General features: G+C 34.0%; 1 pseudogene; it reads left to right on the forward strand.

Annotated features, from left to right (window-relative positions):
- The first annotated feature begins 6,358 nt into the window (after positions 1-6,358).
- LOC112722390 (small ribosomal subunit protein uS2-like) lies at positions 6,359-8,662 on the forward strand (annotated as a pseudogene).
- The last annotated feature ends 5,219 nt before the right edge of the window (positions 8,663-13,881 follow it).

Consider the following 13,881-nt stretch of genomic DNA (forward strand, 5'->3'; position numbering starts at 1 on the left):
CTTCAAGGAACTCAGAGTATGTAATGGGTTTCATGTCATTGAATTTAGCAATGAATGAATGCTTGATGATATCAATTATCAGTTTGCATACATATTCCCATAATTCTCACTCACTAACAATGTACTCCTAATTGCCCATAATACCCTTATCATATTCATATCATATTTCCTTAAAAGATCAAAACGCATACATAAAATATTTATTAGTCTTTAACCAATGCACCCATTAAGTCCTAACAAAATTAGAATTTAAATCAAAGGGATGCACTAATCATGGACTTCAACACCGTATCTAACTTTTCATTTTTGCTTAAAAAGTGACTTTTTATTCATCATATTGTAAAAGGGTTTGCATAATTTTCTATTTAGCATAGGAACTAATCATCAATATACCAAATAAGCAGAAATCAAAGGAAAATAAACTCTAGCAAGCACAATAACTTACCAAAGTAAACCAAACTGTATACATTGTCCCTGCTGTATTGCTTATACACATTGCTTTTTATCTGAGCAAAATTATTTGACACCAGCAAAGCGAACAATGCATTGTTGTGAGCAACTATACAGGTTGATAGAGTGATTGCCTGAGCTAATAACATAAAAGAATGAACAAGTAAGACTAGTCAAGGAACCAACCTCTGTTTCTTACTCTTGCTTACAAAGAATAACATAGTTAACAAAACATATATGATTTTTCCCTTTTCTTTGGTGTTTTTTTTTTGGGGGGGGGGGGAGGGGAGACCTAAGAATCTGAGAAAACGAAAGTAATTCCAACGAGGAAGGATACTTGAAGCAGCAATAGCTAAAGATTCATCGGCAATAAATCTCCATATCCAGAATCTCGTACTTGTTGGTGGACAACTTGCAAGTCCTTCAAAAAAACTAATGAGATCAAAGCATTTACGTCATCTGAATTGGAATCTATAAAAGAATTTGTACCCCAAAATACAAAGGAATTATGCTTATAGTCTATCCTTCCATATACCGATCTTGATAATAATAATATTGGGTGAGAGGGAAGGATACCGTGAGGAAGGCGGCACTGCTTGTGACGACGCCGCCCAATGATAGCAACACGTGTCCCTTCTTCTATAGCATCAGCATCATCAATGGCAAAAATGAATCTACAATGGAGCAGTTGCTAATGATTATGAACTAAGATTTCAAGTATTAGAGCAATAGAATGAAAAGAAGAAAAAAAAATCCACTTTACTTACACATTTCCACCTTTTACTTAAATTTAAGTTTCAAGCAACCAAGATCTCTAAAACAAGAAACACTCAACATTAAAGGAAAATGTAGAAGCTAATTATTTTTATGCACACTTGACTACTGTTTTGGTAGGTATCCAATGGTATCCCAAACTTTGCTGCCTCGCTTGCACTTGCAACAGACTTGGAACAACCGATGCATTAAGGTTCAACGGTTCATTGGTTTGATTGAAATTCCCATTGTATAAAGATATTTCCATTGCAGAAAGTGACCAAAATTCAGAATATGGCTAATTCAAATAGCTAACATCATTAAAACAGCATAGTAATGACTGATAATATAAAAAAGGAAGGGAAGAAGAAATGTAAAGTGCCAAAGAGGAAGAACTCACATGGGAATCCCTACTATGTCCTTCAAATTACCGGTACGAAGCTGGCGACCCAAATGCTGGATTGCCATACCAGAAGCATGACCAGACCCAATCCTACAACCATTCCACTTTTTCACATATGTGTCTACCTATCAAACAGCATATCTACAAAATCATTCATCTTCCAACAATATGGAAAATCACTATGCATAAAAAAGGAGTTTTAATCCCAACATAAGCCTAGTAACCCTAAAATCTGGACAACAAAAAGCTGCATACATTACAACACTAGGCATCAACAACAAGAATGCAATACTGTATCAACTAATTCACAGAAAGCAACCCAACAAAAAGAGAAAGGATTTTTGACAAACATTGCTAAGTAAAACATGAAACTAGGGATTATGATAACAAAGCTAGTGAATTCTGAATTGGCATGGATGAAAAACCATACATTGATCACACATAGTAAATTGCAAAGTTGCAAACTTTGAAAAATGCAGAACTGGGAATTCGAGTTTCATAGGCATACAGTGTATTGAGCTGCTCGGAGAAGTGCGGAACTGTCATCGAGACAGGAACGAGTCACCATTCTTAGAAAATCGTGGTTGCTTCTTCTTCTTGATCTTTTTAGAGGTGTTGAGGAATGAAGAGGAAGCTTTGTTGAGAATGATGAAGATGATGAACAACTAAAAAAAGCAATTTGATTCATGTTCATCACACTTGGTGGTTATTGCAGAGTGGATAAGGGATTCTGCAACGCAATTTCATGAGACTGTGAGAGGGAAGGATACCGTGAGGAAGGCGGCGCTGCTTGTGACGACGGCGGCGGCGATGCTTTCGAGCACGGAGATGGCACGACAGACGGAGAGAATGGGGGCACCCAATTAGGCGGTTATGCTCGGTGGCGGCGACGGTGCCAGAACGGAGGAGGAAATAAAGAAGATTAGGGTTAATTTTGTGGGAGCATGATTTGGAGAATACTCAAAGACTGAATTTTTAAATATTTGAGTAAATTATATAATTATTTATTTTGGGTTATAATTTAATTTATCAATAATTTAACTATAGTTAACATAATAACCAATTAAAACATGACATGTCTCATAGAGTAATATATATGTTATTATAGAAAGAATAGAGTAGAATTTATTTAATATTAATTATACATTTTTAATATTATCATTTATGTATTAGTAATCATCGTATATTAGCTAAATTGATATAATATGATTTAAGATAATATAATAAAAATGATAGTGATTATTTTTGAATTTAAATATGAGAAAGTTAAGAGTTAAAAGGCTTAAATGATACTAGCTAATAATAATAGAAATAATAAGATTTGGTTTGAAATTTACGTCAAAAGTAATTGCCTCAAATAGCTTCCACAATTTAGAAATAGAGTAAAGTGAAACGTGTCAAAAATTTAATCTGAGTCAAATTAAAACATGTTTAAATAGTAATTTTTTATCTTTTTAATAATCCATGAACTTGTAATATTTACACCAGATAGAGTAGAACCGGAATTTTTGAAAGACCAAGATACAAAGATAGGTGTGGGATACTACTTAAGACAAAATGAGTTATAGAAGTCAAACTTAGGGGAAATTCTATTAAACAACACAAAATCACACTAAAAGCTCTATAAATTCTCAATCACATTAATACAATGAAAAATTAATGGAAATGCAAGTATATGTGAAAAATTATGGAATGCAAGTATATGTGAGTCAATTTATTTGATTTATGTATTTTATTTTCCAATTTTACTTTAGTTCACTTCTGTTTGTTCATTTCAAGCTTTGTTTCTTTAGTTTTCAGTTTTAGTTAGTATCAATATTTTCTTCTCTTTTTTCTTATTATTTTTTTTAAATTTGTTTAATTCTATTTTTATTATTCGTGTTTAATATCTGTTTATACTATTTATTATTAATAATACATTGGTTTAATTTTCATTCGACTACTTGCAAGTTAATTTCGACACTTAGTCGATAATTTTGGTTGAAATCTTTTTAAGGAATCTTATCTGCTTTTCGAATTGAGATTATTGATAAAGTTTGATCGATATCTTGTATCGAGGTCAAACAAAACATAATGCCGAAACAATTAAAAATAAGATATTTTTATCTTTAAAATTTGATAATTTTATGATAAGTGAATATCTTTTTTATTCTTTTGTCAATGCTAATTTTTTTTTTTAAAATCCAAAAAACTCTAGAGATCGAATTTTGGTTAGTAAATATATTTTTTAATTAATTATTTAAATATTCTCGCAGAATTTCAAATTAAATATACAAGTAACTTAATCAAATATAAATATTATTTGTCACTTAAAAAATAGCATTTTTATTTTATTATTTCTATCATATTTAGAATAATTAAAAATTCCTTATCATTAACAAATTTCAAAGGTATTTTGTTTAAAATATTTGATATTTTAAGTAATTTTAGTGGTTTTATTCTCTTTAGATTTTTAACCATTTGGAATAACATCTATACTTTTCAAATCTCAACTGATTGATTGTGAGAAATAGGGATGTACATAGTCCGGTCCAATCCAAAGACCTGATCCGATCTTGAATATTTAGGGACTAATTTATTGTGATTTAACTGGGTTTAAATCGGATAAAGATCTCAAAATAGACCCGGTCATTATTTCAGACTAGGTCCAAGTCAGGAGAATTCGGCTTCACTTGATCCATCTGTATCCTAAGAGAACTAAAAAAGATATATATGTTTTAAAATTAATTTTAATATTATGTTATAATAATTATAAGTTTATTGTTTTATTTTTAATCACTTGTTGAATTAAAAAATAGATAAAAAAAGCATCAAATTAAATTTATGCATAATTTAATTTCAAATTGGATATCAACTTTTTAATAATAAATTTTTTTATAAATAAGTGTATCATAAATATTTTTTTTTATAAATTGTTGTTAAAGGACTTAGGGTTTAAGGGTTAGGGTTAGGGCTTAGGGTTTAGGGCTTAGGGTTTAAGGGTTAGGGTTAGGACTTAGGGGTGAGGGTTTGGGGTTTAGGGTTTAGGGATTTATGGGTTTAGGGGTTACGGGTTAGGGGTTAAGGTTTAGGGTGTAGGATGTAGGGTGTTGGGCTTAGGGCTTAGGGGTTAGGCTTAGGGGTTTGGAGGTTGGGAGTTGGGGTTGGGGCTTGGGTTGGGGTTAAGGGTTGAGGGTTTGGGATTTGGGGTTTGTTGTTTGGGTGTAGGGTGTAGGGTGTAGGGTGTAGGGCTTAGGGCTTAGGACTTAGGGTTTAGGGCTTAGGGGTTAGGGTTTAGGGCTTAGGACTTAGGGTTAGGGGTTAGGGTTTAGGGTGTAGGGTGTAGGGCTTAGGGCTTAGGGCTTAGGGCTTAGGGCTTAGGGCTTAGGGGTTGGGGTTGGGGTTTTCGGGGTTAGGGTTGAGGGTTGAGGTTCGGGATTTATGGTTTGGGGTGTAGGGTGTAGTGTGTAGGGCTTAGGGCTTAGGGCTTAAGGGATGGGTGTTGGGGCTTGGGGGTTAGGGCTTGGGGTTGGGGTTGGGGGTCGGGGGGTTAAGGGTTTGGGGTTTAGGGTTTGGGGTTTGAGGTGTAGGGGGTAGGGTGTAGGGCGTAGGGCTTAGGGGTTAGGGGTTAGGGTGTAGGGTGTAGGGCTTAGGACTTAGGGGTTAGGGGTTTGGGGTTGGGGCTCGGGGCTTGGGCTTGGAGGTTAAGGGTTGGGGGTTGGGGTTTGGGGCTTGGGGGTTGGGGCTTGGGGTTGGGGTTTGGGGGTGAGGGTTTGAGGTTTGGGGTTTGGGGTTTGAGGTGTAGGTTTAGGGTGTATGGTGTAGGGCGTAGGGCTTAGGGCTTATGGCTTAGTGGTTAGGGGTTAGGGGTGAGGGGTTAGGGGTTAGGGGTTAGGGGTGAGGGGTTAGGGGTTTAGGGGTTAGGGGTTAGGGGTTTATGGGTTAGGGTGTAGGGTGTAGTGTGTAGGGTGTAGGGCTTAGGGCTTAGGGGTTGGGGGTTGGAGGTTCAGATTTGGGGCTTGGGGTTGGGGCTTGGGGCTTGGGGCTTGGGGCTTGGGGTTGGGGGTTGGGGGTTAAGGGTTGGGGGTTGAGGGTTGAGGGTTTGGGATTTGGAGTTTGGAGTTTGGGGGTGTAGGGTTAGGGTGTAGGGCTTAGGGCTTTGGGGCTTTGGGCTTAGGGGTTAAGGGTTAAGGGTTAGGGCTTACGGCTTAGGGGTTAGGGGTTAGGGGTTAGGGTTAAGGGTTAGGGGTTTAGGGGTTAGGGTTTAGGGTTAGGGGTTATGATTTAGGGTGTAGGGTGTAAGGTGTAGGGTGTAGGGTGTAAGGTTTAGGGCTTAGAGCTTAGGGATTAGGGCTTAGAGGTTGGGGGTTGGGGGGGTGGGGTTGGGGGGGGGGTGGGGTTGGATGGGTTGGGGTGTAGGGTGTAGGGTGTAGGTTGAGCTTAGGGCTTATAGCTTAGGGTTAGGGGTTAGGGGTTAGGTTTGGGTTGGGGTAGGGTTGGGGTTAGGGGTTGGGTTAGGTTTAGGGAGGGGGGGTATGGTTTGGGGTTTAGGGGTTATGTTAGGGGTTAGGGTTTAGGGGTTAGGTTAGGAGGGGTTGGGGTTAGGGTATGGTTAGGGTTAGGGTTAGGGTTTAGGGTTTAAGGTCTAGGGTCTTAGGGGTTCTAGGGTCTTAGGGATCTAGGGTCTTAGGGTTCTAGAGTCTTTGGGTTCTAGGGTTTAGGGTTCTAGGGTATTGCTACGAATCTCTCAAGAGACCAACTTTCCTCCCAACGATGGCCATTCCGCCGCCACAACCGCTGAAGTGTCGCACCAGCTCTCGCGGAAGGAGCAAGACATCCAAATGATGCTCGTAGCTGAGGTTCATCTCGAAGGCAAAAACTGGACTTCCAGATGGAACGCTACGTTTTCAAGCGCTGCAATGATTGTAACCCACGCTTCTTTTGATATTTTCTTTGGGGTTATACGACTAGTTTAGTTCTTGAAATCTAATGAAGAACACATATTTGTGTAGTTTCTTTGGGGTCTAGATACTCCTTGCTCTTCAATGGGTTTATCATTTTTTCTTCTATTTATCTTTTCGTGTGTAGGGTTCTTTTTTTGGGAGACATTTTTATTAGTTTGTTATAGACTAGTGTTTGTCAATGTTCTCGATTTAGTTTGTGCTATTGATTGAAAGGGTCAATTTAATTATTAATAAGGATTTTGACATGAATATGTGTACTTGCATTATCACATTGTTTTCAAAACAGCTTATTATCATAATTTTACCAATGAGTTTCTGATGAAAAAGCAACTTCTGTCCCAAAATTTATGAAACATATACACGCCTTTAATCTTTCCGATGCTTCCCTTTGCAATAGGAAATATTTTTATGGCTTGGTTGATTTTTCGTATTCCTTGTCCCAGGTATTTACATAATTAACCTTGGCAAGACATGGGAGAACCTCCAACTTGCTACTAGGATTATTGTTGCCATCGAGAACCCTCACGACATCATTGTTCAGTCTGCTAGGCCATATGGTCAGAGGGCAGTCTTGAAGTTTGCCCAATACACGGGTGCGAATGCAATTGCTGGAAGGCACACTCCTGGAACATTCACTAATCAGATGCAGACATCCTATAACGAGCTCGCCTACTCATTCTGACTGATCCAATGACTGATCATCAGGTGCCACTTTTTTTAGATGTTTGAAACTTATTTTTTTCACTTGTGTTGAGTGTAGTGGTGTATGTTGTTTCACAATTAACTGTCAATATGTTTTTATGGAGTTTGAAATTCTGTTATTAGTTTATCTCATTTTGAGTTTGCTTTTCTATTTTTTTATTTTTTAAAATATGTGCAGCCATTAAGGAAGGTGCTCTTGGAAATATTCCAACGATTGCCTTCTGCGACACTGATTCTCCGATGCGCTATGTTGATGTTGGCATTCCTGCCAATAACAAGGGGAAGCACAGTATTGGTTGTCTGTTTTGGTTATTAGCAAGGATGGTTCTGCAGATGAGGGGTACTATTCGTCCAGGGCTTAAGTGGGATGTGATGGTAAACTAATTTTGCTCTTAACGGGTTGAACTATTATTATTTTGTAGCTCTTTTAGATTTATTGTGTGCTTCTCAATGTCTGCATTGCAAATGTCTCATCTGGTATGCACTTTTTTAGAACAATCTTTCTTGCAGTACATACAGGTGTAAAAAATTTGGGTAATTCACATGATAAAATAGTTTGGGATTCAAAATTATACAGATATTCTAAACCAATTTTGTTACACGCTTGTCCTAAACAATCTAAAAGGTGTTTAGGACAGGCGTGTAGCAAAAATTAGTTTAGAACATCTGCATAATTTGAACCCAAACTATTTATTCATCTGAATTACCCAAAAATTCATATTTTATCAAAAGATAGTAGTCTTATTATGTTGTTTCCTTTGAACTTTAGCTAAATTATGTCGACTTTTCATGTGTAGGTGGATTTATTCTTCAATAGAGAATCTGAAGAGGCCAAGCAACAAGAGGAGGAGGAATTACCAGCTGCCCAGTATATGCCATTCAAGATTTTGGTGCTACTGGCATTGCCGGCTTCCCTGCAGCTGATGGGGAATGGGGGGCTGTTACAGCTGAACAATCCTGGACTGAACCAGTTCCTCAACAACCCATTGCAGCTGCACCTGCTAACTTGGCCCCAGACGCCGGTAAGAATAATTGTTTCCACTCTGGATCTGTTAGTCACATGCGTGATTTAAGTTCAATTTTATCTATTGAAATTTTCTATCTATCAAGTCTTTGTATTTGTTCTCCCATTAGTCTGTTATATTTGATGCAACATAATTGTCGCATTTACTTCTAATATGTTCTAGTCAAATAATTCTGGATTGTTGTTGTGTTGAATCGTTCTCCCTCAATATGCAAGAAAATCGGTATGCCTTACCATAGTTCTGTCGGAAGCTGTGATGGCAATATATTTGACCTAAGTTCTTTTGTATCCGCAGCTGCAGGTGATTGGAAGCCAGTTCCAGCTCCACAGGCTTCCGTTCCTGCATCCATAGGTGTTGCCCCACTGGCTGGGAATAAGCACTCTTAAGATTTAAGCACAACTCATCAAAACTGTTCTGAAGAATTTTCTCTTCCTTTAGTGATGTATATTGACACGATTTTTAACAAAACTGTTATTTTAGAGAGTACATTTTGTTTTATATTCTTATTTGTTTAATCCTTCATAGATACTCAATATATTGAGAAAATTAGTGATCAATATCCGACATTCTTCGTTCTAATCAACATAACCTTTAAAGTAGCATGGACATAATTGAACATACTGTTTACATCAGCTCTCTCTGATATTACATTGATGATCAATTTTCTTTACTAAAGTATTTCTTGTATTTCTTTAGGGTGTCTTTGAAAATTCAAATAACTGGAAATAATTTAATTTGTAAATCAAATCTTATATTTGGAATAGATAAAATTTAAGAATTGATTTGATTTTTAAATATATGAAATTTACAATTAAGATCAAGTTTGAGGTAGCAGTTTTGGGGTGTTTATTAGTGGTGATGAAAAACTATGGGATAAATAAAAATTAAATTATTATATAAATATTTAAATCAACTTATTTTTTATTTTACATAAATTTAAATATACTTCATTTTAGTTCATTTCATTTCGAACGAAATGAAATTGATTTTAAAAATAGTTTCAAATACACTTTTATGTAAAGTACACTATTGAACCAAAATTGATATGCTTGTATTATTGACAAGTTGACCAAATTACATCAAGTAATACTACGGTGAGTGAATGTCGTTCTCACGATGATTACGGGTGGCAAGTTTGCCCCAACTCGCCTCGCCCCGCCTAGGCCGTTCCATAAACGGGGCGGGCCGACCCGTCCCGCCAACTAAAATGGGTTCAAAATGCTAGCCTGCCCCCACTTTATGGCGGATTGGTGGGTCGGTGAGTTAGCCCGCTTGACTTTTTTTTTAAATAACACTCATTAAAATGAACTAAAATATAGTAATTAAAAAATCAAATAAAAATAAAAAATAGTCAAATTATAATATAATTTTTTCACTATCTTTTTTTTTTAATTTTTAACTTCAATAAAATTGTTCAAAATAATATTTGTCAATAGAACTATCTTTATTTTGAAAAATAAGTCACATAATTTGAACAAATATGCAAAATTGTAAAATAAGATAAATAAAGTTAATAACTAAAAGAAGAATAAAAACAAAAACAAAAAAAAGTGTTTGAAAATTGTATAATTATTAATTTTATAATAGTAATCACTTTTTATTTAATAAAAAAAGAAAAATAAAAATATTCGGACCGGCGGACCGGCCTGCCCCGTCCCGCAAAACGCGCCAATTTGGCGGTGCGGGTTTGGCGAATTTTTTTAATTTGGCGGGCTCCAAATCCTAGCCCGATGGGTTCATCCCGTTTTGCCACCCCTAACGATGATTAACGGATTAAAGCAAGCAATATCTAATTAAATCTCTAATTAGGTCAATCAAACATTGGCAAGAGGGTTGTGGATCTTGAATTAGAAGCAAGAACAGTGAAGAGGAGAATTGAGAGAACGAGAGAAGGCTTAGGTAGCATTTGTTTTGAGGTACTGGAATAGAGACTGAGAGACGGAGACCCTGTATCATGTTTCTTGACTCAGAGACTAGTACTGAAATTTCTGTCTCTGTCCTCAAAATTTCAGTACCTCTAAAAAGTGGGGACACAGGAGACTGGAATTTTTAGAGACGGAGACTAAAATTTTAATAAATTTTATACCTAAAATATCCTCATTTCAATTAATTAATTTCAATTTTACCCTTTGTACAAATTAAATTAGAGTTTCATTCTTGTTTCAATTTCTATCTCCCACTTTGTACCAAATAGAATACTGAGATTTATTTCAGTCTCTCAATCTCAGTTTTTCAATCTCTATCTCTCTACCAAATACTACTTAGAGAATTAGGAAGTAATTAAGGATAGGGAATGTTAAAGGTTTCGGAGATGTTATATTCTTAGAAAACACTTACCAGTTTTTTTTGTTGATTCAATACAATAGGGGAAATCTCATAAAGTTCCTTACCAAGACAACAGACACACTATGGATCCTTGCATGCTGGGCATACCTCTTCTGTGCGTCTTTCTCGTGGCGGAAACAGAACACCAAGGAAAGACCTGGCCGACCTGCCCGATGCTTGTGTTTCCTTATTTTGACTCAAATAAAAATCTTTTCACAACAAATTATTTATAATCAAATTCTAATTCCTTGACAATTTAATTTTTCTTAACTTAATTAATCGCCAATTTCTTGGTAATTAATTAAGAGAAAAGATGAAGAACGTTTTTTATTTAAAGCCACACAATTTTCAAAATACTATTCCTAGTCAAGTTAAAAATCATGACAAAGAGTTTAGAGCTAATTTCAATATTAAATTTTCTAAAGTAATAATGGAATCCAAGACAAAATTAGAATATTTTCTAATACTTCTAACCATTAAATATGAAGAACGAAACTTAATCCTGAAAAAGTAGAAAAACATGAATCAAAATAAAGAAGACACTTGAATTACTAATCTATGAAAATAAAATAGAGCTCCTAACATTTAACAAGAGAGGTTTAGTTACTCATGATAGAAAAGAAAATAACTAAAATTAAAGAAGGAGATATTTGGTCAAAGATGATCTCTATTTTGTGAACCTTGTTTATTTATTTATATCTAACTTCCTACCTAACTGAAATTTAAAAACTAATATTATCTTTTAAAGAGAAATATAACTTATTTAAATTTAAATTTAATCTAATCTAAATCCTAACAACCAAATCGTATCTTTCTAGAAGAGGTTGTTGCTAACTAATCATTTAAATCTTGAATCTTGACTTAAATTGAAACTTCCTAGGAGTTGGTTAGGCATTTGGCGGTGGGATTGGTGTACTTAGCGATGGGCTTTGAAACTCTTTGGATTGTTGGGAGTGAAAAGTGCAATTGGAGTTTTGGCGCCCATTACTTGGAATTTTGGTGGAGTTGGGCGCTAGGGGTGTTTGCGGTTTGGTTTGGTTCGGTTTTTTATCGAGGTCATCCGAACCAAACCAAACTAATTAAAATCGATTTGGTTTGGTTCGATTTGTTCGTTTTTTCAATCGATTCAAAAAATATACTACCATACTATTTCACAAAGTCATAACATTGAAATCGGCAAGCACAAATACACAATAGCTAACAAAGTCTTGATCCAATGAAATTTAACGATAAAAGGAATTCAAATACGACAATTAAAGAAGTTTAAAAGTTCGGTAGTCAATACAACTGAAAATAAAAATAAATTTTCATTAAAAGATAGCCAAGTTATGGTGTCTTCTCCAACAAAATAGCGAAACTTCTTAACGCAAACCAACTTAAAATAAAAAGCAGTTAAATAATAATAATAATAATAATAATAATAATAATAATAATAATAATAATAATAATAATAATAATAATAATAATAATAATAATAATCAATAAAATTATTAGAGATTATTCTACAAAAAATTTAAATTTAAAACTATTTAATATTTTTGTATTTAATATAATAAAAAAATATACTATTTTAAAAAATATGTTTGTATTAAAAAAATATGTATTTAATATAAATTCAAATTAAAATATTTTCTTTTAATACATATTTTTTTTACATAGAATATCTTTTGATTATATTAAATACAAAAATATCAAATGATTTTAACCTTGAATTTTTTTGTAAAATAATCTCTAATAATTTTATTGATTATTATTATTATTATTATTATTATTATTATTATTATTATTATTATTATTATTATTATTGAGTGACTATATATATATATATATATATATATATATATATATATATAGAGGTAAATTCTACTCTATCCTTCCTATAATAACATGTATATTATTCTCTGTAACATGTCATTCTATAATTGGTGGTTATGTTAATTATGGTTAAACTATTGGTAATTAAATTATAGTCCAAAGTAGGTAATTGTATAATTTACTAAAATATTAAAAACCCAATTTTTGTTTCTTCTTGAAATCATGCTCCCAAAAAATGAATCCTTGCTTTTCAATTGATGAATCCCAAGATCGTGAAGACTTCTTGCAAATGTTGATCCTTAAGAAGGAAATTTCAGCATCGTTTGAGCATTAGAAAGAAGATGACGGAGTACAGCCATTAGTGATCTGCAACGGTTAAGAATTCATCAAGGCGAGTTTATCTGTGGGGCTTTAATTATAAAATTATCCTACTTTAGTTAAGATATTAACTCTTATTGAGTTAAATTAATTCAAACTAAAACTAAACATCCAATTAAAATGTGCCACGTCACGGGTTAATTTACATGTTGATTTAGAGGGGGTTGGGTAGAACTCAATATATATATATATAAATATAAAAAAAAAAAAAAAAATATATAAATCTAATGAATAAATTTATTATTATTTTTACAAAAAAAATGTAGTACAGTATTATTATGTAATTAATAATAATAATTATTTTATTTTATTTTATTTTTGGAAAAAGACTGTTATGTCGAAGAGAAACGTTGAGAATTGACTTGTACATTATTTTTTTTGGAGACTAAAATGTCTGTTTTTAAAATTTACAAACCTTGAGAATTAATTCTGTATATTAATTTTTTGGGGGCTAAAATGTCCAATTTTAAAATTCTTGGGAACTAATTTGGATAATTACTCTATAATTAAATTTCGAGAATCTCTAAAGACGAATTCATTTGAGATCAAAGTACTCAACCTAAAATTTTTTGAACACCAATTTAAATTTATCCTTAGAATAATAAATATTTAGTATGACTTGTGAATTATGATTATTTTATTTAATTAAAAAAACCCATGTCAAAACTATGCCCGTAAACATTATGAAAATTTCTTGTTTACAAATGACTTATAATAAATTAATAATTAACTTTAGATACATGTTATGATTTTTCATTTCTAATTCTCATTTGATTCTATTTACAGCAGGTAATATCTCAAACAAGGCAAAACAGAAGGATTTGTCGGAGAAAATATCGGCGGCAAGGAATGAGAAAGGAGCAGAGGGGAACCCACATGTATCAGGGTTTAAGTTGACTAGGCTACCTTAAAACTTTGCAAAGAAATCCCCTATTCCATCTCCTCTATCAACCCCAAGAAGCAACACTATTGAGCACACTAACTATGAATCATCAAACATTTCGTTGGAAACAACGGTTCAACCAGCGCAAGAAACCCTGGAAGAAATGAAACTTGCCGAGTTGAAAAAACTGGCCAAGTCAAGGGG

This window comes from Arachis hypogaea, chromosome 2 (assembly GCF_003086295.3).
Source record: "Arachis hypogaea cultivar Tifrunner chromosome 2, arahy.Tifrunner.gnm2.J5K5, whole genome shotgun sequence".
Classification (NCBI taxonomy): Eukaryota; Viridiplantae; Streptophyta; class Magnoliopsida; order Fabales; family Fabaceae; genus Arachis; species Arachis hypogaea.